This window comes from Aotus nancymaae, unplaced genomic scaffold, assembly GCF_030222135.1.
Source record: "Aotus nancymaae isolate 86718 unplaced genomic scaffold, 86718_ANA_hifiasm-v0.15.2.pri h1tg000020l, whole genome shotgun sequence".
Lineage (NCBI taxonomy): Eukaryota > Metazoa > Chordata > Mammalia > Primates > Aotidae > Aotus > Aotus nancymaae.
In genome coordinates this window covers 22,433,092-22,459,626 of record NW_026988432.1, presented here as the reverse complement: position 1 = coordinate 22,459,626, position 26,535 = coordinate 22,433,092, and the positions used below count along the sequence as shown (strand labels likewise).

The 26,535-nt window shown below is 40.8% G+C and overlaps 3 long non-coding RNA genes across 3 annotated transcripts in view; 1 reads left to right on the top strand and 2 right to left on the bottom strand.

Annotated features, from left to right (window-relative positions):
- Positions 1–25,681, top strand: part of LOC135276059 (uncharacterized) — a 109,365-nt gene extending 83,684 nt beyond the window's left edge. The window contains exon 3 of the long non-coding RNA XR_010343618.1: positions 25,668–25,681. This is a non-coding gene — a long non-coding RNA (uncharacterized LOC135276059). The remainder of the gene's footprint in view (positions 1–25,667) is intronic.
- On the bottom strand, positions 2,340–9,246 carry LOC105725278 (uncharacterized). The gene is made up of 3 exons (XR_001109253.1): positions 9,196–9,246; positions 4,471–4,534; positions 2,340–2,414 (listed from the first exon to the last, which is right to left on the bottom strand). It is a non-coding gene; the product is annotated as an uncharacterized LOC105725278 (long non-coding RNA).
- Positions 15,911–26,189, bottom strand: LOC135276060 (uncharacterized). Its single transcript, XR_010343619.1, has 3 exons — positions 26,135–26,189; positions 24,724–24,853; positions 15,911–16,119 (listed from the first exon to the last, which is right to left on the bottom strand). It is a non-coding gene; the product is annotated as an uncharacterized LOC135276060 (long non-coding RNA).
- Positions 26,190–26,535: the final 346 nt, after the last annotated feature.

The window sequence follows — 26,535 nt, the reverse complement described above, 5'->3', positions numbered from 1 at the left end:
GCACCAAGCAAGTAACAAAAGGAGGGAAAAGATTCAAGAGATATTTAGATAACAGGATCAACTACAGTTTAGGCCCTGGGTGCTGGGTGGTAAGGCAGATGGTGAAGCTGAGGATCACCATAGCTTCTAGCTGGGATTGGTTACTAAGTCAGAGTGTAATAAAAATGGGCAATCGAAGAAAGGAAGAATAAAAAAAAAACATTAATTGGTTTGAGGTGTTTTGAGTGAGTAGTCACTTAAGAATGTCCAGTTAGAGCTGTCTAGAGTGAATTTGAAATATGAGTCTATAATCAGCAGAGAAGAGGTGAATATAGTTCTTTGAGAATTGACATTGTTTAGTGATAGTTGAAGTCATTAGAGTAAGATCCTCAAGGATCATGGGTAGTGAAAGAATGAGAATAAGGACTAAAAATTACAAATAAATCCCTGAGGATTATGAGATATTGAGGAAATGGGGGGAAGAAACAGAAAAAGAGAAGAGAAACATGGGAACTTTGAAGTAACATATACTGAAGTTAGAGAGGAGAGTTTTAGGATAATGTCATCATTGTCAAGCTGTAAATGATAATATAGTTTAAATGGGACACATACTGTAAGAAGAAAATTAAGAAGCCATTGATTTCCACCCACAAAAATTCAGAGCAGATGATAGTTGTGGTGGAGTAGGATGGGGATTTGGCAGGTAGGGGGCAAGAGCCAGATTGCAATGAATTGAAGAGGGAAGGAAACGTGGGGAAATAGAGACAGAGTCTGAATGCTCTTACATGATTTCCAGTAAGCATGTGTTTTGAGCCATGAATTCAAACACCAAACACACAACCACAAATGGATAAAACAACAGGAATCAAGTGAAAAGAAAAAGGTCACATGGCAATTGAGGGCTAGAGGGTAAGCTCTGTGCATCCAGAGGTCATGATTTATGTGGCCTTTGTAGGGCAAGCCTCATGGGTGTGCAGCCTGTGCAGTCACACAGGGCCATATGTTTAGAAGGGCTCCATGCTTGGTTTAATGTTCTGCTGTCAGTCTTGAAATTCTTAATGATTTTTGAACAAGGCATTCCCATTTTTATTGTGCATGGGGCCCTGCAAATTATGTAGCCGGTCCTGGGCCTTTCAATCTCCTGCTTGGTCCAGAGTAAAACTGGTATATAACTTAGGTGATCTACTGATCCCTGGATATAAATATGTTCAAAAATTGAGCTCATTGTCTCTTTTTGGTTTTGCTAAGAGTACCCAGATCCAATTTTTCCATTAATTTTAACAATGACATAATAATTCATAACATGTCTTGACCAATTACCATGTGCAAGACATTGTTCTATATACTTTACACCTATTAATTTGTGTAATCATTGCACCAGTCCCATAAGTAGGTATTATTATCACTATAATAGTAGTAGTGATTTTTATTGTCATAAAAACACCTACTCATTTAAAGATGAGCAAATGGATGCAAAGCATAGTTTAACAACTTACACAACTCAGAAAGGGTAAATCTGGAGTTCAAACCCACACATGTAACTTCCAAGTCTGTGTACTTCAGCAAATTCTTTCAGTCTTCTGTATTCCCAAGTCTTCATTCATAGTCTTGGATATGTTTTTTTCACCCTTGTCCCTATTTACTTAACATAACCTGCCACCTGAAAGCTGCCACGTGGAGAGGTACTGCAATGCTACAGGAAGAAGACATTCTTCTCCACATGAAGCATCAAAGACATCCTGTGTGTGGGTTTAGGGATCCATAACCTATTTAAACTTCATGGATCAGTGCATACATCTCTCCCACATGGGAAATAATAAGAGCATTGTGACAGGGGCATGGAACAAACATGGGGTTCCATTCTATGGTCTTTTTCCTTTCCTCTTTCCCCTCTCACTACTCACATAGTTGAGTGTCACCAGAACCTTTACTCTTCTTCCAGAAGGGTTGAGTTGAGGTTTGCATTTAGCCCATTCCTCATACATCTGATTGAACATTTGATCTCTGTCCATAGAAAGTTGTACAGTGACTTCTCTCTTAACCCTCCTGTTTTCTCAGATATTTTAAGTAAGGGAGATCACCAGTAAGATTTGCAGCCTGAGTTCTGCTAAGAGGGTCTATCATCGTGTCTTTGACACAAATCACTACAGATATAAAAGAATAGAGATGGGAGAGTGATATTTCAACTTTTCTTATCACTGGAAGCTTTTGAGGAAATGAATCTTCGGCAAAACCCAAATATGTAAAACAATAGTGCAGTGTTTATTTATAATAAATTAAATTTAAAAATTATTTTTATAAATCAAATAAATTTATTCCTTCAAACTTTGTCACTACAACAGTTACTCCCTGTGAAGTCAGCTAAAGTGGTTTGATTCCATCCAGCCGTGCTTCGACCTGCCCATGTGCTCCATATCTCTGCCGCCAGCGTCCTCCTTGTCAGTGGGCAGGAATTAGGGGGCAAAAGAGAAAGAAGAGAATCAATATTCATTGGGAAATTGGATGACAGATACAGAAGTGCTGAATGTCTAGAAACATAAATATTTTTAGTGTTTTAGTGAAGTTTCTAGATGGTAACGTAAGACTTATTTCAGCCTTGTCATCCATGTGATGCTAATGTATTTTTTTAAGTTCTGGAGCAACAATTCAAATTTTAAAATGTGTACTTAGACTATAACCAAAGATCTCAAGTCCATACGGAGGAGAGAAATGACAACAGTTCCATGCTTACAGTTGTCTTTCCAGGAAAGGTAAAAGAACCAAAATGTATTGGACTTGACAAAGTGCTAGGTAAACAAAGCCATGAGGATTAAAATTTAGGCTCCAGTGATTAGTAGGGAAGTACAGGATAATAAGCACAGCGGGGTGTCCCTCAAGGTGCTTTAGACTCCGGCTGTGTTTATTATCCCATATCAGTATGGAAATCTATGCCTGACTACATTTATGGTGTCATTTAGAACTTTAAAACAGGCTCTTATTCTCAGAAAAAGGTTACTAAATTATTCACCCTGTAAGGTTTTCTTGATTAGCATAATTCCACCCATTATCTGTCTTATCAAGAATACTTTCCCACTGTAGGGCATGTGCTCTGGAGAGACATTGCGGGGTACATTTTCACGGTGTCATGTCAGTCCCGAGACACCCACCTTTTGCTGACTTGAAAATAAAATCCCCTTGTATAATTTGCAAAGTAAACTTCTCCAGGTTGACACTTTTCCCGTTGAGGAACACAGTGAGTGATCATTCTTCCTCTGGTTTTCTGCCAAATCGTTTACTTTTTTTATGACCTTTGATGTTAACTTCTTACTTTTTAATGGGAGAATGCATGAATATCAACAGGTAGAGCCTTCATGTGGAATTTGGGATTTTTTTTTTTCATAAATGCTAAGAAGGCTACGTAGAGAGGCAAGTATGTGCTTAACTAGAAGTCGGGTGATCAGAGGGAGAAAGGAGGCCACTGTGGTCTCCTCACTTAACACTAATGGTGACCCTTCCTGGGGGTTTTTAGGTACTCATGCCTTCATTGCTTTATGCTGATCCACATCTCTTAAGCATGCCAAGAAGTTTCTGAGCCTACACTAGATGGCAGCATGGTATACTGGTCATGTGGGCAGAGCCAAGGCCCCAGCAGCCGGAACCCACATGATGTTTGTGCTCGCTTGCTTTCTCTCTCTCTCTTTTTTCTCTCTCTCTCAGTCATACACACACACACACACACACACACACACACACACACACACACACACACACAAACTTCTAAAGGGTCCCAGCTTTTCCAGTGTCATCTGCAACTCTATCTGGCAACATGGGTAAGAGTTGGAAAATCCCCCCGCGGATTGAAGCCTCCACTGCACTGTGGGTTTCTCCAGACACAGTGAAACGACTTTAACTTTGTGCAGCCCTATTCCTAATCGCATCATCTAGATATCTGTGGTTTCACAAGGTGAATGAGGTTGCAGTTGCTTTATGTTTACTTTGTGAACACCAAAAAGGTCCTTTCGGTTCAGTCCATGCAATCTGCACACTGTGTGTGTTCGAATTCAAGCGCTCCTCTTGCAGAATTGAATATTCCATTTAAAATGTCTTCCACTTGCACCCAGGTTCAGCGTTCCTGTCTCAAAAGGAACGTGGAACAGGACTTCTACTCAGAAAGGGGGTGCACATTGCAGTTTCAGAGGCTGAAGAAAGGGAATCTGACCATAGCATTTGAGAGATGAATGGGAGCTTAGAGTACATCAAAGTCAGTCAATCTCATTTGACAGATAAGGAAACTGAGACCCAGAAATTTTGACTTGCCTAAGGCCACACAGCTTGTTAGAAACCAAGCCAGGTCTGGAAAACTGGTTTCCTTATACTCTGTCCAGGGCATTTCCCATTGCTCCATGTGTGATTTATAGAAAGTCATAAATATAGAGCAGATGAAACCCCAGAGCTCTCGGAGCTGAGCTGGTTCACCTCCTGCCTACCCCATCCCCAACCAGTTCTATGCACCTCCGTCCAGCGTGCTTGGATCCGCCCACGTGCTCCATATCTCTGCCGCCAAAGTCCTTGTTCTCTGTGGGCAGGAATGAGGAGGGACAAAGAGAAGGAAGAGAATCGATATTCATTGGGAAATTGGATGACAGATACAGAAGTACTGAAATATTGCAGTCCTTTCCTTGGCATTTCCTCTTGACCAGAGAAGGAAATACCAGAAATCTCATAAGTGAACCCATTTGGGCAATTTTTTTTATACTCAGTATTCATACATTTCACATTTTTTCCTCCAAACCTTTGAGTACTAATTCAAACCGTCCAGCCTCCAGGCCCCCTGGAGATTCACCTATCACTAAATATTGTTGATTTGCAAAACACATGGATTCTTTCTCTAGAACAGGCTCCGCTTTCATAGCTTTCTTCAGATGCTGAGTCTTTTCCCAATTAAGCGATGGCTTCTCTCTGGTTAGGATTACAAACAAACACCACCACCCTTCTGCCTGGGCTCCAGCCACCACTCCCTTCACTTTGACACATGGTTCTTTTGATCTCAACCCCAGACCGTAGCAGCAGGCTCCTAATTACTCACCAGCCATAAATCATGGCAATAATGTGCTCCTTGCTAAGGAAAAGTAGTATTGTTGAGCCATCGGAGCCTGGAAAACTGGGTGTGTTTAGTGTTTCCAAAAGCAAAGCAGTCGGGGAAGGAAGGCAGGAAGAGAAAAGATGCTTTAAATGTTTGTAGAAATAGTTGCTTTGATGTTGAACCCTCTCCCAGAGGAAGTCGAGAGCCTGCGAACTAAGTCTATATTTTTTCATATTTGGAGAGGTAATAAAATCCACAAGCCCTGCTAGAGGCAGGTGTAAGCCTGGCCTCCTAGACCGAATACAAAGGAGAGTTCCAAGTCCTCAGAGCAAGCAGCACAAACATGCCTCTTGCTGTCTGTCTTAATTTTGTTAACTTAATTTGAATCCCTCACTTGCATGGGAAATCTTAATTCCTTCTTGTCATTATGGAATGGTAGTTAATCAGGTATGGTTTGGCATTTTTCACTGAGAAAGTCTCTGGGAGTCCCAAATTATTATTTATTTTAAGAGACAAGGGTCTCCCTAGGTCATCGAGGTTGATCTTGAACTCCTGGACTCAAGTGGTCCTCCCACTTCAGCCTCCCTAGTAGCTGGGACTGCAAGTATGAGCCACTGCACCCCCAAACTATTTTTTAAATTTGACCTGAACCAGGATGTGCTACTGAGTCTATATAAAAACCAATAATTCTCTAAAACTGGTCAGTGTTGGTCTGACCTGGGGACAGGTCACATGAATTCAATAGCATCTAGCTAATGAGGTTTCTGGGTTTGATTGAACTGGAAATCATTCTTTTTTTAATTTCAAAATGAGAAAACTGTATAAAGCCTAAGAATAACACATGAACATCCTTCCATTAGTAAACACAAAATACTATGGATTTTTTAAAAATTTAATTTTGTTGCATTAGCCATTTTATTGGCTATAACATATAGACAACACTGTACTGGATAAAATTGTGAGATTTGTCTTTATTCAACAAATATTTATTGAATATCTACTTTGGGCTAAGTCCTGAGGTTATGACAGCTATGAAATCAATAGCAGACAAGATTAATGCTATTCTTGCTTATATGGTACTTACAGTTTAAAACAGAGTTGGCAAACATTTTCTGTAAAGGGCAAGACAGTAAATATTTTAGGCTTTGCAGGTCAAACAGTCTTTATCACAACTTCTCAACTCTACCTTTATAACGAAAGCAGCCATGGATAATACATAAAGAATTGGGCATAGCTGTGATCCAATAATACTTTATTTAAAAACTTAAGAGGTGGGCTAGATTTGGTCTATGGGTTGTTCTCTGCCAACCCTTGCTCTATAGGTGGACACCTTTAACTTTGGAGAAGAGGAATCACAGAAGGCTATGAAGGGCAACATGCCTAAATTTGTAAGTTCCTGGATGGCCTTCTAGGTCTAGTGGTCCACAAGTTAAGACCTGTTTCATTAGTAAAAGTCAATCCAGAGAAGCAGACTGGGGAGAATATTTTAAGGATTAGGAATGGCATGTGAAGATAAGTCAGAGTTAGGAACTGAAAGAAGTTCTGGATTACTGGCTTGGGGGTGGCAGAGGTGGCAAAGGTGAGGTGAGGCTCCAGTCTGAAGCCAATAAAAAGGTTTGAGCAAAATAATGAGAGATCAGACACATACTTCAAAGAGATCACTTTGGCACTAGTGTAGCATATCTTTTCAGGATCTTTCTAGGAACCTTATTGCCTCCATATCCAAATGGCAGCAAAAAATGCTTTACTTCTCCTTCCTTTTACTCCTCCCGCCCTGGGAGTAAGGGTGCTCCAAGAGGCAGCTGAACACAGTTCATGAGAATCCCTTCCCTCAAACATCTATATTTTCAGAGGAACTGAAGCCTTGCTTAAGTGACTGAAGGTCTGATAGCAGTATTTTAGGCAGCAGTCCTTGCAATATAGAGAATTTTGTTGAGGGAGGAGATGAGAGAATTAGAGCATCAGCCCCCGTGAAATCATACCACACAGTTATTTTCTCACCAAAATATAAGAATCTGCATATGAGTTTCTCTTGGGTTAAGTTTTCTTACCAAATTGTTCAGTTGGACAATTAGCAATAAAGAGATTTTACTTTAATGGTGTGGCCAAGGTTAATGTCACCAGTAATAAGGCAGATTGATATTGTGAGTTCCATGATAGGATGCCCTGAGAAGCATACAATGTCATTCCTATGATATTCTTACCAGAGATGCATGACTTCATTCTAATCATGAGAAAATATCAGACAAACCCGGATTGAGGAGCATTCTACAAAATTAAACAGTATGTCTCCAAAGTGTCAAGGTCATGAAAGACAGAGAAAGGCTGAGGAACTGTTACTGATTAGAGAAGATCAAGGAGAACAAACAGTTAAAAGCAATGTGGTATCCTGGATTGGATCCTGGGACAGAAAAAAACATGAGTGTAAACTGGTTGAATCTAAGTTAAGTGTGGTAACTGTCCCTGTAGTCACAGCTACTCTAAAGGCTGAGGTAGGAGGATAGCTTGAGGCCAGGAGTTTGAGACCAGCCTGGGCAATACAGTGAGAACTTTTCTATAAATAAACAAACAAATAAATAAAACTAATGAAATCTAAATGAAGTCTATAGGTTAATGAATAGTATTGAGCCAAAGCAATTATCTTGGTTTTATAATTATGCTATGATTATGTAACATCTTAACATCAAGAGAAGCTGTGTGAGAGGTATACAGGAATTCTGTACTATTTTTGCAATTTTCTCTTGCCTCAGATTAAAATAAAGTTTTTTCATAAACAGAAGTAAATAAACTTCTTATTAAAGTAATCTTGTTATACTCTGCCATTCTAGACAGGAAAGGGTGTTCATAAGTGCTTCATTGTCAAGTTGCTAATTTATCTACTAAAAATGAATGATGATTGCCAAGTAGCTTTTAGATTGTTTCAGGTCTCAAAGTACTGTAAAAGTCATCATACGAAAAAAAAAAACAGAGAATCATATTACTTACTCAGTCACTCATATGGAATCTGTCCTTCCTTCTGACAACACTCTGGAGAAGCTTCCTCATCTAACGCTATTTCTACCTCTCTCTTCCTCTGGCATTGGGCCAGTGCTTAGTTGGTGCTATTAAAAAAAGGAGTGGGGAAGGTTCTTTGCTATCTTGTGGGGTTTGTGGAGTATTAGAGAGGGTCAGGCACATTTTTTGGCAGTTTTGTAAAGTAGAGAGCCTTGGATGGGGACTCAGGAAATTGGAATTCTTGTCTTAGTTCTTGAGCATTGTAGTCTTGGGTAAATCACTGACTCTCAATAAAATCAGATCTTTTCAGGCAAGATCTAGATCAGTGAGTCTCATTCTTGGCTGGGTATTGGAATCATCCAGGAAACATTTTCTTTTTTTAATGCTCGTGACTGGGACCCAGTTGGACCCTGATTTAACTCTCTTGAGGTGCAGCTGAGGCATCCAGTTGTTGTTTTTTTTTTTTGAATTTTAAGTTTCCAAGATTGGTATTAATAGGTAGCCAGGGTTGAGAACCACTTATTGAGATGATCTCTAAATTCTAATCTTCTAGGGTTTATCAGTAATTATTGTTCAAACAAGATGAGTCAACAGAACTAGTCCTTGAAAAGTATTATCTTATATCTAGAGGAATGCTGGCTGTGGGAAGATAAAACTACAGTTAAGAAGCACTTTCCATCGTTTTTCAAGACTATTGTTTGTGCATGTCTGATGTGTTATCATCTTGACTAATGATTTACACAATGAGCTGTGGTTTTTAGCTTGTAGCATATGCTGTAAAGAAGATTAAAACAGGGGCAGGGTGTGGTGGCTCATGCCTGTTATCCCCAACACTTTGGGAGGCCGAGGCAGGTGGATCACGAGGTCAGGAGATCGAGACCATACTGGCCAACATGGTGAAACCCTGTCTCTACTAAAATATAAAAAATTAGCTGGGCCTGATGGTGTGCACCTGTGTCCCAGCTACTTGGGAGGCTGAGGCAAGGGAATCACTTGAACCCAGGAAGCAGAGGTTGCAATGAGCCAAGATCACACCACTGCACTCCAGCCTGGCAACAGAGCAAGAGTCTGACTCAAAAAAAAAAAAAAAATTAAAACAGCAACACCACAGATGCCTCAGAACAGGGGTATGATTGTCCTACCCTCAACCCGTCAGTTACCTTGTCCTCTTTCTGTTGTCTTCCAGGCTTCCTGCAGCTCCATGGTCCACCACAGCATCCACACCTACACAGAGATCTACATTTACAATAAAGCAAAACGGCAGACACTGGTGACGCGTGTCTATTTTGGCGGGCTGAGGGAGAAAGAGAAATAATATTATACTGTTTAAAGTAGCAATCCCCAACATTTTTGGTATGAGGGACTGGTTTTCTGGAAGCCAATTTTTCCATGGCTGGGAAGTAGGGCTGGGAGTAGGGCTGAGAGTAGGGCTGGGACTAAGGCTGAGAGAAGTGTTTCACCACAGGTCATTAGGTGTTAGATTTCCATAAGGAGCACGCAACCTAGATCCCTGGCACACTGTTTACAATAGGGTTCATGATCCTATTAGAATCCAGTACTGCTGCTGATCTGACAGGAGGTGGAGCTCAGGTGGTAATGCTTGCTCGCCTGCCACTCATCTTCTGCTGTGCGGCCCAGTTCCTAACAGACCATGGACCAATATTGGTTAGGGTTGGGAACCCCTGGTTGAAAGGACAGCAAGTACTGAAAGCCAGGGTAGCAAACCCAGATGCCTCTGGGAGGGCAGACAATAGGGGAGCTGGAGGGCTTTGGAACCAGAGAGTTCATGACCCTCCTAAGGACCACTTCTCCTCTGCTCCAGCCAGTTGTGGCCAGGGAGTATGCTGGCCCAGCAGTGCCAGAGCTTTAGATCTTTAAGAAAATTGAGAAATCCATTATTGATTTGTAAATGCTGAAAGCCTTTATATTATTATTATTATTATTATTATTATTATTATTATTATTATTATTTTAGAGATAGGGTCTTGCTCTGTCACCCAGGCTGGAGTGCTGTGGAGCGATCATAGCTCCCTGTAACCTTGAACCCCTAGGCTCAAGTGATCCTCCTGCCTCAGCCTCATGAGTAGCTGGGACTACAAACTTGTGCCACCACACACAGCTAGTTTTTAAATTTTTTGTAGAGATAAGGGTCTCACTACATATCCCAGGCTTGTCTTGAATTCCTGGCCTCAAATGATCCTCCCACTTCAGCCTCCCGAAGTGCTGAGATTATAGGCATGAGTCACAGAGTCCAGCCAAAAACCAATATTTTTTAATAAATATAAAAACTGTGTAGGCCAAATGAGACAATTATGCAGGCCAGATCCTGCCAGTTTGCAATCTCTTTTTTAAAGGTTAAAATGTTGATAGTGGAGTTGCTGACAAAATTCTTACGGGTGAAGGAGGTATTTTGTTTTGTTTGGGAGGTGGTGATAAAGCAGGAGACTCTCAGTTGTCCTAAGACACACTGGACTGTCTCAGTACAGTCTTAGGGGAAGGGAGGATATTAGTGCCGGGTGGGATGGAGACTGTGAAAACTACTGAGTTACAGAGGCTGACGTGGTGAGAGCAATTGGGAAAAACACAGCGACGTGTCCAGGCTCGGGGTGGCTTAGGCAATTATCAAAGGCCAGGGTAGCTCATTTGGCAAGTAGGACCTTGTGAGTCAAAGAGTCCAGAGAACGGGGGACAGACAGCCTTGAGTTAGGTGACTCTGAGATGCTGTCAGTGCTCTTAGAACAGGATGGCTTCCAGTGGCTGGTGATAAGGTGGAAAATTCTAGCAACTCAGGAAAGGAGGGAGGAAGAGAAGAGGAAGGGTGTTCTGACCCCAACCAAATGGACTAGGATTCAAGGAAGGGCTCAAGTCCCAGAAGAGGGGATCAGATTGCATAATGCATGAATGGGAGCCGTGTGCCAACAGTGACACAGAAGGAAGCACAACACAGGCTTTGAGTTTCCCTGACAGCAGCAAAGGCAATTGGGCTGCCCTGGCTCACCGGGAATCGAATCTATCAGGAAAGTTTCTTAACGGCAATCCCTACCCGTTGGGAGACTAGGACAGTAAGTTAATTTTGGCCCAACATGAGGGTAGAGCTGGGTGTACAGGTGCAGCTCATTCATCCATTTGGCTGTGGGGAACTGAGAATGAACAAGGCAGACAAAATGGAGCAAGTCCTAGTTCCCCTGAAATCACCTCAGATGGACAAGTGCCTACTCTGCTTGTGTTTGAAAAAACTGAGGCAAACAAATCAGAACCTTCCTGTCATCCTCTGTGCCAGCTCTATCCTACGCCACTGTGCACCTTCAACTTTAAAAATATACCGTCCTGGTATGGTGGCTCATGCATATAATCCCAGCACTTTGGGAGGCTGAGGTGGGAGGATTACTTGAGACCAGGATTTGAGACCAGACTGGGCAATATAGTGAGACCTGTCTCTACAAAAATTAAAAATTCTTTGGGAGGCCGAGGCGGGTGGATCACGAGGTCAAGAGATCAAGACCATCCTGGTCAACAAGGTGAAACCCCATCTCTACTAAAAATACAAAAATTAGCTGGGTATGGTGGTGCACGCATGTAGTCCCAGCTACTCAGGAGGCTGAGGCAGGAGAATACCCAGGAGGCGGAGGTTAAAGTGAGCTGAGATCGTGCCACAGCACTCCAGCCTGGGTAACAAGAGTGAAACTCCATCTCAAAAAAAAAAAAATAAAAAAAAAATAATTAAATATTAGCCAGGTGTGGCAAATGTGGTCCCAGTTACATGGAAAACTGAAGCAGGAGATTCACTTGAGTCCAAGAGGTTGAGACTGCAGTGAGCCATGATTGTGCCACTGCAACTCCAGCCTTGGAAACAGAGTGAGATTCTGTCTCAAAATAAACAGTGAAAATTTACATTATAGATCTGGTCTTGGGATAACACAGAGATACACCCCATATAGAATATTTCAGAAGCACATCAGGGAAGTTCTTAGTCATTTTATTAGTCCATTCTCAGACTGCTATAAAAACTACCTGAGACTGGTTAATTTTTAAAGAAAAAAGTTTCATTGGCTCAAGGCTCCACTAGTTGTACAAGAAGCATGGCTGGGGAGGCCTCAGAAAATTTGCAATCATGGTGGAAGGCGAAGGGGAAGCAGGAACATTTACGTGGCAGGAGCAGCAGAAGAGAGAGAAGGAAAGGTGCTACTCACTTTTAAACAACCAGATCTCATGAGAACTCACTGGATCACGAGAATAACAAGGGCGAAATTTGCCCCCATGATCCAATCACCTTCCACCAGGCCCCTCTTCCAATACTGGGGATTACAATTCAACATGAGATTTGGGTGGGGACACATATTGATTTGGATTTATGTCCCTGCCCAAATTTCATGTTGTGGATTTTTTATACTTTCCAAGAGTGAGAGGAAGCAAATATGGACTATTGTCCTTCAAAAGAGACTAACATGCTAGCATCATTAGAATTTACCCAGCTTTCTTAGTGACTCTTCTACAAATTCCCATCCACTAAATAAATGCCAACTTCAATTTTTTTCTTGCTTTGGTTGACTGTGCAGTATGCCATAGTGGTAAGAACATAATAGAAGAACTTACCTATGAGTAACTTCTGGCTTCACTGCTTATCTATTGGAATATTTGGGGAAAATAACTAACTTGTGAGCCTCAGTTTCCTTGTGTTTCAATGAATTTAACATCTGCTCCACTTACCAACTTCACAGCATAGTTGAGATAATTAACGTGATAACTTGGTTAAAGAAATTCACATGCCAGCAATTGTCAATGCAGAGGGGCTAATTCTCCTGGAAAGAATATACCTAAATTTCTGGGCAGTTAAAAAAAGGATTGAAACAACATTTATATTTGGAAAAGGATTGAAACAACATTTATATTTGGAAAAGGATTCAAACAACATTTTTATTTGGAAAGCAAAGCTCAAACTAAAACTTCAATGTTGATTCTCACCTGGTGACAGTTACTCAAAAGCAGATTCCTCATGGGGAAAATATGTCAGTTTTTCCAAAGGGGATAGGAGTTTGCACAATGCTAGCATATATAAATGTAAGATCTTAGTCCTCTGATTTCCATTACACTTAGCATTCTTGGTGCTTGTTATAAACAGGAGGGGCTTCTGATGCTGTTTTAAGTCTGGAGTTTTTGTTTGGTTGGTGGGTTGGTTAGTTGGTGGTGGGTTGGTTAGTTGGGTGGTTGGTTGGTGGGTTGGTCAAAGTGACTTTCACACTTAAAACCTTGAGCCCGATTCTCTCTTAGTGATTCCATTCCTTTGAGAGACTTCAAAGGAAACCTAATAGAATCATGGCATTTGAGCAGGTAATCCAAAGGAATGGCAATCAAACAAGAGACTTATATTATTTTTTGAGAGAGAATTTTACAAATTTCATCTTCAATGGTAGGAACAGTTTTGTTGGCTTGACTGCAGCTGTGATAAACAGAGCGCTCCTTGCTGTTTTGCATGTAGATGTTTATGCATGGCCAGGGAAGTGCTGAAGCATTCCTCGTTAACTCACACACCTACAGCTTTCATAAAATCTAAATGAAAACAATCAGAGCAAAAGGTTTGAATTCTGAGTCATATATCAGCATTCTCAACCCAAGCTCCACATCCTTTAGTGAAAATGCTATTATTTCCTTGTTAAACATTACTGTTTTTTTACCTGCCTCTATTTTTCTGCAAGCATTATTTCTCCCTGCATTTAAGGAAGAATTTGGTATGATGGAAAGCATTTTATTATTTAGCTAGATAAAATTGGGTTGTCTCCATTGTTTACAATTTGTATGACTGGGGCAAGGTATCTTACTTGTTTTCTACTGTAAACTGGATGCAACCTCATAGCCTTTCTCTAAAGGAATAAGAAGTCAGTATGTGTAAAGCACATGGGATATCATAGTGAATGCTCTATAAATAACTTAATTTCTCTCTGGCTTTTTTTTTCTACTAACTTATCTCTTCAAGCTTTTATTTCATCTTTATTCTCAGTTCTGTTTTTCAAATTTCAGATCAAGGATGGTTTAGAAGTAGAACTAGCCTATTACAATATTCATCTTATGGGCTCCGGGAAAATACCGGGTGCGGCCACAAAGCTGAAATGATTTCCTCAGGATGACACAGAAAGTCTCAGAGCCAGAACAACTCATGGTTCCTGATTCTAAGACTAGTGCTCTTGCCATTAAACAATATTCAATTGTTTCTCTAACTAATTAGCAGAATTGATTTCAAGATTACTTTGCCTAAAATTATCTGTAAGACAGTTATATAAGTCTTTAATTTTTAAGCTCCAATGCAGGATCTTTTCAGTTCCTGTAGCTTCACTGTACTGCTATCTTTAGGGTACATGCCAATAAAAAATATTTGTCACAGGTTATCTAAAAGAAGTTCTTTGGCCACTTTGGTAATAAATTATTCTTAGATCCTTAGATCATACACAGTATGGGCCAATCCTTAGAACACTTATCACAAACACAAACCCTTCTGAAAACTGACCATAGCACCTGCTGAGCAAGACTGCTTTAGGAAATTCCTTTTTCATTCTTTGGCTACCATTCTCTACTACATTTTGGCCTCAGCTAATTGGACCAGAGGGTAGGCACCTGACCAAAGGCAAACCATCCATTGGCTGGTCAGCATCCTATGAGGAGGCCTGACATGAAAGCTTTAACCAATAAAAAATTAAGATTACAGAACCAATTAGATTCTATCTCAGAGTAAAAAAGAGTCAAAGTCAACCAGTTTCTAACAAGTGCTATGATCCACACTTCAGATTGGAGTCTGTGAAATATGCACCAACTTCAAGACAATTCCATGGTAAAACTGGAAATAATGAGTCATGAAGACATTAGCCAGGATGATAGTGGTACGAGAGGATATAAACATGCAGCCTTAAAATTAAAATACATAACCTTTAGGCTTTGACCTAGATATCTCAACAAAGTGGAAAAAGAATAACATTAAAAGCAAATAAAAGGTTGAGGCAGGAGGATAGCTTGAGGCCAGGAGTTTGAGATCAGCCTGTGTGATACAGCCAGACCACATCTCTACAAAAAAAAAAATGTTAAAATTAGATACAAATATAAGCCAGTAAATACTTTTTGATCTTAATTTTCTAATTTGGAAAAGTGTCACTTGTATGGTGTTCCATATTATTAATGGTTTCAAACTTTAATCAAAGATATCTTTCCTTTTCACACAAAGCACACACCATGAAAGATACTGCTAAAAGTCTTTAATATTGCCAGTAATATTATCAAGGTAATTAAAGGGCTTGTAATAATATTTTGTAATAATGTCTGAACATCTTGGTGATTAAATTTGGAAAAACCAAACTAGATAGAGAATGATATTGAGAAGGGTAGATAGCACAGGATCCAAGGTCAGGTGTGGTTCAACAGTTGTCCATAGAAAGTCTTCATCAGGATATATGAGTTGGAAAATTTCGTGACTGTGGATGAAGTTTTCTTTGTACTTTCATAAAAAACTACCGTTTAAAATTTGGCAGATTTTTAAAATGATGGTTTTTTTTTAAACTATCATACTAGACAATGATATTTATAAATCAATTTGTAATTAAAACATTTTGAAAACATGCCCATACCAGATATCCAGATTTTCTCCACATTTGAGTTACTTAGAATTTGGTTTTTTGCATAGTCTGTTGACCATTCTAACTGAAACAGCACCACACCAAAAGCAAATGCTGGTTGTTTCAGTCCAGAGAAGATGTGCCTTCATAGAAGAATTACTTTGAAAAAAATCTTAATAGATTTTAGGAAAATATTTTAAGATCAACTGTTGGAGAATTTATTTTCAAATTAACTGTTTATTCCTTGATTGTTTTTCCCTTCTTATTCTTTCATGGGGTTTTAAGCAGAAGTGATCTGGTTGTAAAATATGAAGGATGGCAATAAACTCACTTGGCATTATCTGGATCAAGCAGCTGATTGACTTAAATCAGTTATATCACTTCTCTCCACCTCCATGCCAAGCATTGGTCCAGGCCACCATCTCTCTCACCTGGGTTACCACAGCAGCTCCCAGCTGGTCTCTCTGTTTCTCTTCTCACTTCTCCAATCTATTCTCAATGAAGAAGCACAAATGAAAAGATATTAATTGTATCATGTCACTCGCCTTCATTCATTTAATAAGCTCTAAGCACAACTCTTTAGCTTCCTGCCACATCCAGAGTAAAACAATTTCCCATTCTGTCTTTTAGGGCCATCCTTGATCTCGCCCCTGATTTCTTTCCAATCTTGACTCCTCTTTCCCTGAGTCACAATCCTCCAGACCCACTGGGCTCCTTTCATTCAGTCACTGGAGCACACAAGCTCTTCCCCACCTCGAGGCTATGCACATGTTCTTTGCTCTCCCTGCTGATGGTCTCTCCCTCTCCTCTTCTTTTTTTTTTTTCTCAAAAAGAAACTCCTTATCTTTTTCTCAGGATAATGTCAGCTCTTCAAGTAAGCCTTTAAGACCCTACTAAAAGATCCATCCATCTCAGTCCCTTGATGGTTATCTTCCCAGTGCATGTCACAATTTAAAATGGCTCTGTTGCTTTATTGTGTGTTATCCATGGGAGCTGACAAATGTCTGTCTTCCCAGCATCTAGTGGAGTGCCTTGCCCAGGATAGATATCTAATAGGTATTTTTTGAATTAATAAGTGAATGAACAAATGATATTTTCCTTTCTCAAATCTTTGTCATCAATCTAATCTGAAGGTTGGGGATATTCTAACACCGTCTAAGTAGCCTTATATTTCTTATTCTCAGAGAATGGCCAAGATATACTTCTGGGGTGAGTGACTAGATCTGCTTTCCTGTGGGAGGGTATGGGGGTCCTAGCCATTTGAGATAGCCCATATTTTCCGTGTTGTGTCATGCCAGCACTCAGCAGTTTGTTGTCCCAGTCTTAGTATAGTCCTGAAATCATGGGAGAATATGAGTACAGTGAAGTCCAGATGGAAGGTGGATCGGAGTAGGTTCCCTAGACTAAAGTCCAGCTACTAAAATCCAAACAGTCAGACCAATGGCAGATGGGTACCTCCTGGGCACCATGCAGGTTGTTACAAAGATCTCAGATTGAGTTTAGGAGCTACTCAGAGAAACTTGGAACACCACACAGCGTCAGCCTGGAGAACACTTTCTTTTTTTTTTTTTTTTTTTTTTTTTTTTTTTTTTTTGAGACGGAGTCTCGCTCTTGTTACCCAGGCTGGAGTGCAATAGCGCGATCTCGGCTCACCGCAACCTCCGCCTCCTGGGTTCAGGCAATTCTCCTGCCTCAGCCTCCTGAGTAGCTGGGATTACAGGCACGCGCCACCGTGCCCAGCTAATTTTTTTGTATTAATAGAGACGGGGTTTCACAATGTTGACCAGGATGGTCTCGATCTCTCGACCTCGTGATCCACCCGCCTCGGCCTCCCAAAGTGCTGGGATTACAGGCTTGAGCCACCGCGCCCGGCCTGGAGAACACTTTCAAATGCTGAGAGCTTCCCTTATTCCAAGGGCATGTTTGTGAGCTATACTATCCAGCCCCCTACTCAGTCATACCTGGGGAGATGTAACTCTGAATGGCACTATATAAGCTCTTCCCTCTAGTGGATATAGACTGAGATCTTCTATGAGCAGTTCATTTTCTGAAAAGATATGTCATTTCATAGTTTCTTCCTAGATTTGAGGCGGGTAATGCTATCAATTGTCTCTTAGCCTTGAGAAAAGAGTAGCCTAAGTTGAAGAGTTACTTTTGTCATTCTAAGGCATGGAATTGTGTGGTCGAGGGGAACTTCAGGCAGCCCAGGAGGTGCAGGAGTTTATATTCTTTCTCTGTGGTCTTCTGAAAGGACTTTTGTATACATACTCCCCCTGGGGAGTGGGTAGAGTTTATCACATAAACTCCTTTGGGGAAGATTACATAGGTAAGACTGGAAACTCAGAGAATCTGAGTAGGGCCAAAAGCCAAAAACTGGTGCTCTGAATGATAACCCAGATGTCCAGTGGGAAATGCCGCTTGGGAGAGACCTACACAAAAGCCCTCCAGTGTTTTGGTAGTTTTCTGGATCATTTACTAACAAGCTCTTCCCCCACTGCACTCCCACCTCTACCTCTGTTTGTTCAACCTTTCCTATATTGACTTTAAATTAAAAATAAATTTTATGAAACAACACAATAGAGATTCGATGACTAAGTGATCACGCAGCACTTACCCTAAAGAATGAAACAATTAAAATCCCTTCAGTCTTGATAACGTTTTGTACCGTGATGCTAGACTTCCTGTTGCTTTGACCTCTCTCCTTCCGGCATCCTGTCCACGGACAGAAATGACACCACAAAGGTTTCCTGTGCCTGTCCTCTCCACTTCTGACCCCTCACTACATCCTCTCTCTATCTATTTGGAGAGCAATGATTTGGTTCCTGTGGAATTCCTCCCAGTTCATATATTTGATGACTCTTGTTGCTAATTTGGGATGCCAACAATGCAAGCCAAAGCCCGGCTGAGCTCACACCAGCCCGTAGCCTCCTACGCCACTAGCATACTGGCAAATTAGAAATGCAATATTCCTAGCTATTCTTGGTCTTAATTTGTTGTGGGATCTCTTCTCACTTCAGTCTTCCTGAGTATCCTGGACGTCTGAAATAAGTTCATATCTTAAACTCTTTCAGATACTTTCTTTGTGCCCACTCATTTTGAAAACACCTTCTTGAAGTATATAAATCAGTGTCCTTCTGTGCAACTGTGTGAAGGGCTCTCTGGACAAAGCCTGAGGTCAAAGGACTCCAAGTCTGGGACCAAGGAGTTACCATCTTGCTCTTTTCCCTGTGCCATTAGAGCCTTTCTTTTCTTCCCCGAGCATCTCATGTCTGTAGAATTAAGATTTCAGCCCATTGCATAACAGCCAACAGCGATGCTTAATGCTGTGGTCTGCAGAGCGTTCAATACGTTGTTGCAAGTCAGAAGATATTAACTAGGAGTCGTGACCACAGAATAATAATTAGAAGAAGATGAGTCCTGTTGCCTTCGTGGTACTCTCTTCCCCATGATTTAGCAGCTGATGGGCTTGGGAAGCCAGGCCAGGTACAGAAATGGGGCTCCAGGCTGTGGCATCAAGGTGCTGTTGCTGTCTGCATGCCTTCCCTGTGCCTCCTGGTTCCAAGCCCTGTGCTGTCTGCCTGCTGGGTAGCTGCCTGTGGATCCCCACAGATGCCCCCCTGATGCTCCAGACACACAACTGGAATTTACTCCCAAATTGCACATGTTGGGTTCACATTTTCATCCTCTTCCTTCTTAAGGTGAAATCTCCCATTTTTTCCCCCCTACTAAGAGGCCCTACTAACTTATTTTATCTGAATCCACACCTGAACACTATCACTTGCCGTTCAGAAGCCAAAAATTAATTACTGGCCTTGCCCAAATCTGCATATCCAGAGCCTAGAAATGCTAGAAATGTTTTGCAAAGTGCCTGGCACAGAGAAGGCATTGACAGTGATGGCTTACTGAAGGAAGGGAAGAACAAACAGACAGGAGAGGGAGCAGGAAAGAGGAAGTGAGAAACATTCTAAAAACCAGAGACATTCTAATGTTAAGTCTTTCTTGGGTCATTCCAAGCCTTTCAAAGTGACCTAAATCTGAGAGAAAACTATAATTTTACCACCTTGTTATGTGCTTTTATGACTTTCAGAGATGGAGATGCCAGGAAGAACAGATTGACAATAGCAGCAACAATAGCAACACCTAAGAGCTATGAGAACTTTTTGGAAGTCACTTTGTAAACCTTTGGCATGCATGGTCTCACTGAATTTCCAAAACAATGCCATGAATGTGTGCGTAATACTGTTATTCCTATTTGATAGCTGAGCAGACAAAATTTAGAGAGATTGAGTAACATAACAGATAGGAACCTGGAGGGGGTGGTGTTGAATTAGATGTCACATTTATTTAGGGATTTCTTTAGGTCTTCTCTGAAGGTTCTATGACCCTTCTCCATGATTCCAGGTTTTCAGAATGTGAAGAAGGAAGGCTCAGTGTCCTCTTTCACTGCTGTCTTAACATGAGTGCTTTATGCTTTGATACCCTAAATTCTCTTTGCAACTCTACTTCTGTTGGGATCTCCTGGTGCCCAGGATACCTGTCTCCCTAATCCCACAGTCTCCTGAAACAGCCAGGTTCCTTCGCTGTATCACCTCCTCATCTTACAGTGGGGGGTGACAACAGTTCAGTCTCTTTCAGTTGGGTGCCATCAAGGCTTTTCTGAGTCGCTGCTATGGAGATAAAGCACAGGTACCATTTCCATTTGCCACCAATTGCTATTAAAAGACGCATGGGATGGGAGCCCAAGATGTTCAGTGAATCAACCTGGAACTTACCTCTTTTTGAAAATTCTAATAGAGGGTAATTCATGCATGTTTGCTGGTGAGCCATCTGCCTCAGGGACCGAGCACAGGTTAGATAATTAAACTCAACCTGTTCTTGCATGGCTGTCTGACTTACCATTTACCTCATTTCAGACTACGCGCCTCCAAAAACCCACTCTCCAAACTGGTTACCTCATTGTTCCCCCAAAACACCTGTCTTGCCTTCTTATTTTTACTCATGCCATCCCGTCCACCTGGAATGCCCTAACTTCACTCTCCCTCTCCAGATCCTTATCATTTGCTTCACAATATGTTCCCCAATCACCCTGCTCACAATGATCAGTCTCTCCCTTGAATTCCAATGGTAGCGAATTCTGTGTAATTTGTCTGGTAATTAATCATGTGCTGCCTTACAAGATTCTATTGTTACCTTAAACTGTTATTTAAATCTTTAATTTTAACATAACTGTTTCCATATGTTTGTCTTGTTTCCTTAATTGGAATATAAGATCTTCAAAGGCAGGAGATATATTATATAATTGTATCCCCCTTAGTACCTGGTATGGGGCTGATTTGTTCATTTTTCTTTTTTCTTTTTCCTTTTCTTTGGCAACTGGACAGCCAAAATTATAAAATTTCAGCCAATGACTTTGGTAATTATAGATAAATAATAGTTAAACGTGTATGGGTGATTGGAGAATGTGAGACACGTTTTAACCCAGAGAATTAAGGAATGAGCAGGGATAAGAGGACTTTTAGGAGTCCACTGGCTGGATCTCTTTCAGGGAGCTTTCATTCTCCTCCCTTTCTTCCAAATGAAGACATATTATTCTAGAAAAATGCCTCCATAATTCTTCGCTTGTCTCTTTTTCTCTTCCCCGTCCCTTCCACCTTGCAACATTCATACTTTATTTCTTCTCTTTTCCTTTCATCTTGACTCCTCATAAAGACATGCCCTAATGCTTTTACTGTGGCTGTGATATTTTCCTCTGCTACTCAAGGCCAAGGACTTTGAACCCTCATTGCACAGAGAAATAATTTAAAAGACCTTAATGAAATTAGTATATGTGATACACAGTCTCTATGATGACCACTAAGAACCCTAGACTTCTAATATACACACCCCTGTCCAGTCACCTCCCTTGAGTGTGGGCTGGAACCAATGACATGTTATTTACAATTGGAACACTGAAAACGTGATAGTATGGTAATTTCCAGGTAAGGTTACAAAGAAACTTTGGTTTCTGTCTCTCTTGCCTTCTCCACCCTTTTTCTCTGAGTCTTCCCTCTAGGGGAAGTTCCTCTCAGGGACAACAACTGATATGTTGTGAACAGCCCCAGGGAGAGACCCATGAGGCAAGGAACTGCCAGTCCAAGGACGCTGAGGTCAGCTGTGGGAATAAGCTGAGAAGCAGATTCTCCCCAGCTGAGTCCTCACAGCCCTGGCCAACACTTCATGGTAGACCCTGAGCCAGAGAACTGAACTAAGCCACTGAGATTCCTAACCCACTCTAGCTGTGAGATTGAAAACATTTGCTGTTTTAAGCCACCAAGTTTTCAGGTAATTTGGTATGCAGAAATCGATAACTAATACAGTATTTAATTATGGCTAACCATTCAGAAAATAGCCAGGATCAACCAAATGCCTCTAATGATGTTTATAGCATTTTCCTTTTGTAAGCCTGAAAAACATAGATGGTTCATTTCAGATACGATAATTGGGTTGATACTCAAGGGTTGCTCCAGTTGCTCCGTCTCCTATTGTCCATCTTTGCTCACAGTGAGACTGGCTGATGATCAGCAATAGATCCAGAGTTGGGCCAAGATTTAACAGCTAGATAAATGTCTGATAAAACAAGCAGTGTGGAATAAGCCACTTAGCCTCCTCCAGTTCTCAAGATGATCAGGGGAAAACTGGTATCCACAGTGGCGTAGTCTCCAAATTTCAGCAAAATTCTAGAATTACCCAGGAAAGAACTAAGCTTTGGTTTCCCTATTTGAGATCGTACCTTCCCTAGTCAGGATAAATCTCACTTGTTTAATGGGTAAACTGGGATCAGCAAGCCATAGCTCATAGGCCAAATCTCTACCACTGCCTGTTTTTGTAAATAAGGTTTTATTGGGACATGGCCACACCCATTTTTAGATATATCTGTGGCTGCCTTTGTATAGGAAGGACAAAATTGAGGAGCTGCAACAGAGTCAGTGAAATCCACAAAGGCTAAATTTTGTATCATCTGACCCTTTGCAGAGGAAAAAAAAAATGCGTTATCCCCTGCTCTAAGACAGTGAATTGCAAACTGTACTTCAAGGAGCACTGCTTCTACCAAATGTCAATAAATATTACACTGGAAAACAATAGCTTCTGTGACCAAATGTTTGGGAAATACTGGGTCAAACAAAGTTAAACAAGTTGTTTGCTGCAGAACTTCTCTGAGATCTTACTAAATCTCCAAGAGGAGGACGTGGAATGCTGCAGATTTTATAATTTTTTTTGACCACAAAACTCTTCATTTCAGAGAGCATCCCAAGAGACTAGTGTGCAGTTCCCCGGGAAATGCTATTCTAGTTCTATGAAAGCAGCAGTTTTCAAAGCATTAACTTTGCAAAATATGGAGTAGACATAAGTGTCACCAATTTTTGACTTTTAAAAACATCCACAACAATTTGAAAATACACAAGGAAATGGCTTTACTGATCATGAGCCCAGTATACAACTGACATTTGCAAAGTCAGATAAATATAAAGTTACTTGCTAGGAGCAGGCTCTGTTTTTGGAGAGCCAGCCATACTCAAAAAAAAAAAAAAAAAAATCTTAAATTGGAAAGAGAACAACCTGATATTTTACTTCAGTAGATCTCAAATATTCTACCACAGAGCTGCCATATTTCATGCCATGAGGTCTCTACCTGGGAAGAAAGAGGATCTATGTTTTAACAACCAATTTGGAAAAATATATGGGTTTTGCTACTAAAATTTACTAGTCCAATCGTTGTTCTAGAAATCAGGAACAAATTTCTAGAAGGCCAAAAAGATCATGGTTGCAGGTAGTCAACCATGGACCCACGGCCAAAGTTCAGACACATGTTGTGACTTTTTCCTCACACCATACTCTCTTGCTTCTTCTGGCCTATGGGATACATTTTCTGGATGACTGTCCAGGCTAGGGGTCTAGTCCATAAGCCTGGGAAACTGCTAGCTTTCTCACAACCTTAGTCTGAATCAGCACAGGGTAGGGGAAACAACACCAGAAAGTGTTTGGTGAGTTCAAATGAAGGCAATAAATTACAAACCAGGACACTAATATAACAGGATGGAGAGTGAGGTGCTTCCTATTGTCCCAGAACCATGGTCAAAGTCCAAAGGTGAGCTTGAGTTGTTGGTGATAAGCATGTCTCCATAAGGTTTACTAGAGGCTCCACCTCTGAACTGTCTCCACTGAAATCAGGAAAAGAATTGAGTTGAGGATGGGAGAGTGCTTGCTAATAGCAGGCTCCATTTTTGCACAAGCAGCCACTTTCAAAAAAACCCTTAAAGTTGAAAGGAAAACAAGCTGATATTTTACTGCATTAGGTCTTTGGTGAAGTGCATGCTAGTGAAGAAAGTCTCTTCTTTCATGTGTTTGTAGTTGTGGGTGGTGGTGGTGCCTCTCTCTCCTCCAAACCAAGGAAGTCAGTCTGCAAGGCAATCATGAGTAGATGCTGAAGGTGACTCTAAGAGAGGTAGACTGGCTGGTTACATGCTAAACTGCAGATTTTGAGGTCTTCTCTGATGTACAGGAATGGGGCATTGAGAGAACATACTAGGAAATGAGTGGAATGGCACAGTATCCTTTTTATTTCCTGATGCCTGCTAAGGTGAGAGGAGAGAAGGGTGTGTATTTGATATACATCACCTGCAGTTTTGGGAAGGTGTATGTTTGAGTATAGTGTTCACTTAGAGACCAGAGATTCCTGAAGGTAGTTGCTGTAAGTCAGTAGCCCAAGTTAGCAGTGGCTCATCACGCAATATACTTGGAAATGAGATTTGGGCAGCCCCATCCCATCTCCTGTGGACCTGGAACAACTGGTTCCCATAGCTCCATGGGAAGCAACATGGAAACTGAGGATGATAAGAGCCATAGAACCATTCAGGATAGCCACTGGACCAAGCAATGGGAAACCCAACACCGACAAGGAGTTAGAGATGTTTCTCACTGCTCAAGACCAAGATACAACTGCCCTCTCCAGTGAAGGTGGGAGTTCCCAGTGATGGAGGGGGCCGAGATGAAGTAAATGCTGTCCCTCAAACAGACCACTTGTATGGAAATTGCCAATGAACTGAGAACACCAACCTCAGAAAGGACTGGCCTGGAGGAGAGCTTGACCAGGACAACTTCTTCCCACCACACACAAGTCCATCTGTTTCTCATCTGCTGACCATGCTATGATGGGCCAGAATAGGATCCAGAAGGCTTCTGAAGTCTAAAGACAGGAGTACAAAGAGAGAAGGAAACATGTAAGTACATGAAGAACAAACCACGAGCCTTCAAGCCACTGTAGCCATAGACGGGGGGTGTCAATACTTGGGGGAGAGGACCCAAGCTCTGAATCTGATTTGAGACTGAAGTATCAAAATACACAGGACTGAGTCTTAAATAGCAAAGTGAACTGTCCTAATAACCAAAAGTGACAGGAACATTAGAGGAGCAAGCCAAATTGCCTTTAAGGGAGTTACTTCCCAGCAGGAAAGGTGGGTCAACATTTCCTCGTTGAAGGGGCTGTCATTGGATAAGTGTAAAACTGTTTCGTTTTTATACCCATAACATGTTGAGACTCCCTAATAAATTTGTTACATAAGGTAAACACTTTGGACAGAACTTTAATGCTTTCATATTTTTAATGCTTTTCTTCCAAGGGATTCTGAAGGCAACATGCCAATATTTTCCCCATTCTGCAAATTAGCACACAGAGAGGGTGGTGTTGGTTATCAAAGGGACTCAATCTATCTACAGCCTTCTGTCTCATACTCATATCATGAGGCGGCTCACTCCCCCTCAGACCCAAATGTGATCTGTTTTTAATTGGGAACAGAACTTTTCAATTCTTGAGCCCAAAACAAATTAAAAAGTAGAAGAAGGAGGAGGGGAAGGAAAAGAAAAAGGTTTGCTTTTCCCCTAATTTGAGAATCTGTGATTTCTCACCGGTTTTATCAGTACCAAGATTTTGTTTTGTTTTGTTTTGTTTTGTGAGTTTTTTTTTTAATGGTTCTTTTCTCTTTTTTTTTTTTTTTTCACAGTTCTCTATTCAAGACTAAATTTATCTGCTTTAAAAAATCCATCTGGCTTTTGTGTTATGGAAGCCCACACAAGCCTGCACCAACCGTTCTAGAAGCAACAAAGAGTTATCAAACGGAGTGAGTTTCAAATGAAGGGACAGCAAGTTAATTAAGGCCTGAGTTTCTTAATAAGGAATGAAGCACAGTAGAGACTTGAGTGATGCCAAAACACATGAAAGTTTCAAAGACTAAAAACAGTTTGTGAGGAAGAAAAAAAGAAGTGACTTGGCCAATGTTTTAGGTCTTACCCCCAAAATAAATACATCTATTCCCATTTGTATCAACAGACAAATGTAAATATCACTCAAAGAATCTCAAACTAACATTAACATGAGAATGAAATATAAATAATTCTGAACATAAAGCCCAAGTATAAAACATACCAAAATGTAAATATAATAAAACTAGGAATAACAACATTACATTACATTGATTGTTAAGAGATTGTCACTGGTTTTCTTCAGAAACTTCAGGCAGATTTTCCTCTTCTATACTATTCTTGACAAAGTTTAATTTTCTTTTAACCAATGGATGAACAATGTCCAATAAAGTGAAAGCTTTCTGCAAAAAAAAAAAAAATCATTTTGTTCAAGTGATCCTGGTACTCACAAAATGCATTGTTATTAGGCTTTACTTTTAATATTTTATATCAATGTTAATAGGCAAGAAAAATGGGGGAAAGCTCTTAGGAAAGTTGAATATATTTCTAAGTTATTAGAAAGCTTGTAGATTTAAAATGTGCCTAATATATTCCTGCTATACTGGCATGATCTAGGGAGAGGCCCTACTAAACTAAGACTTAAGGGATCTGAAAGCTCATTTCAATCCT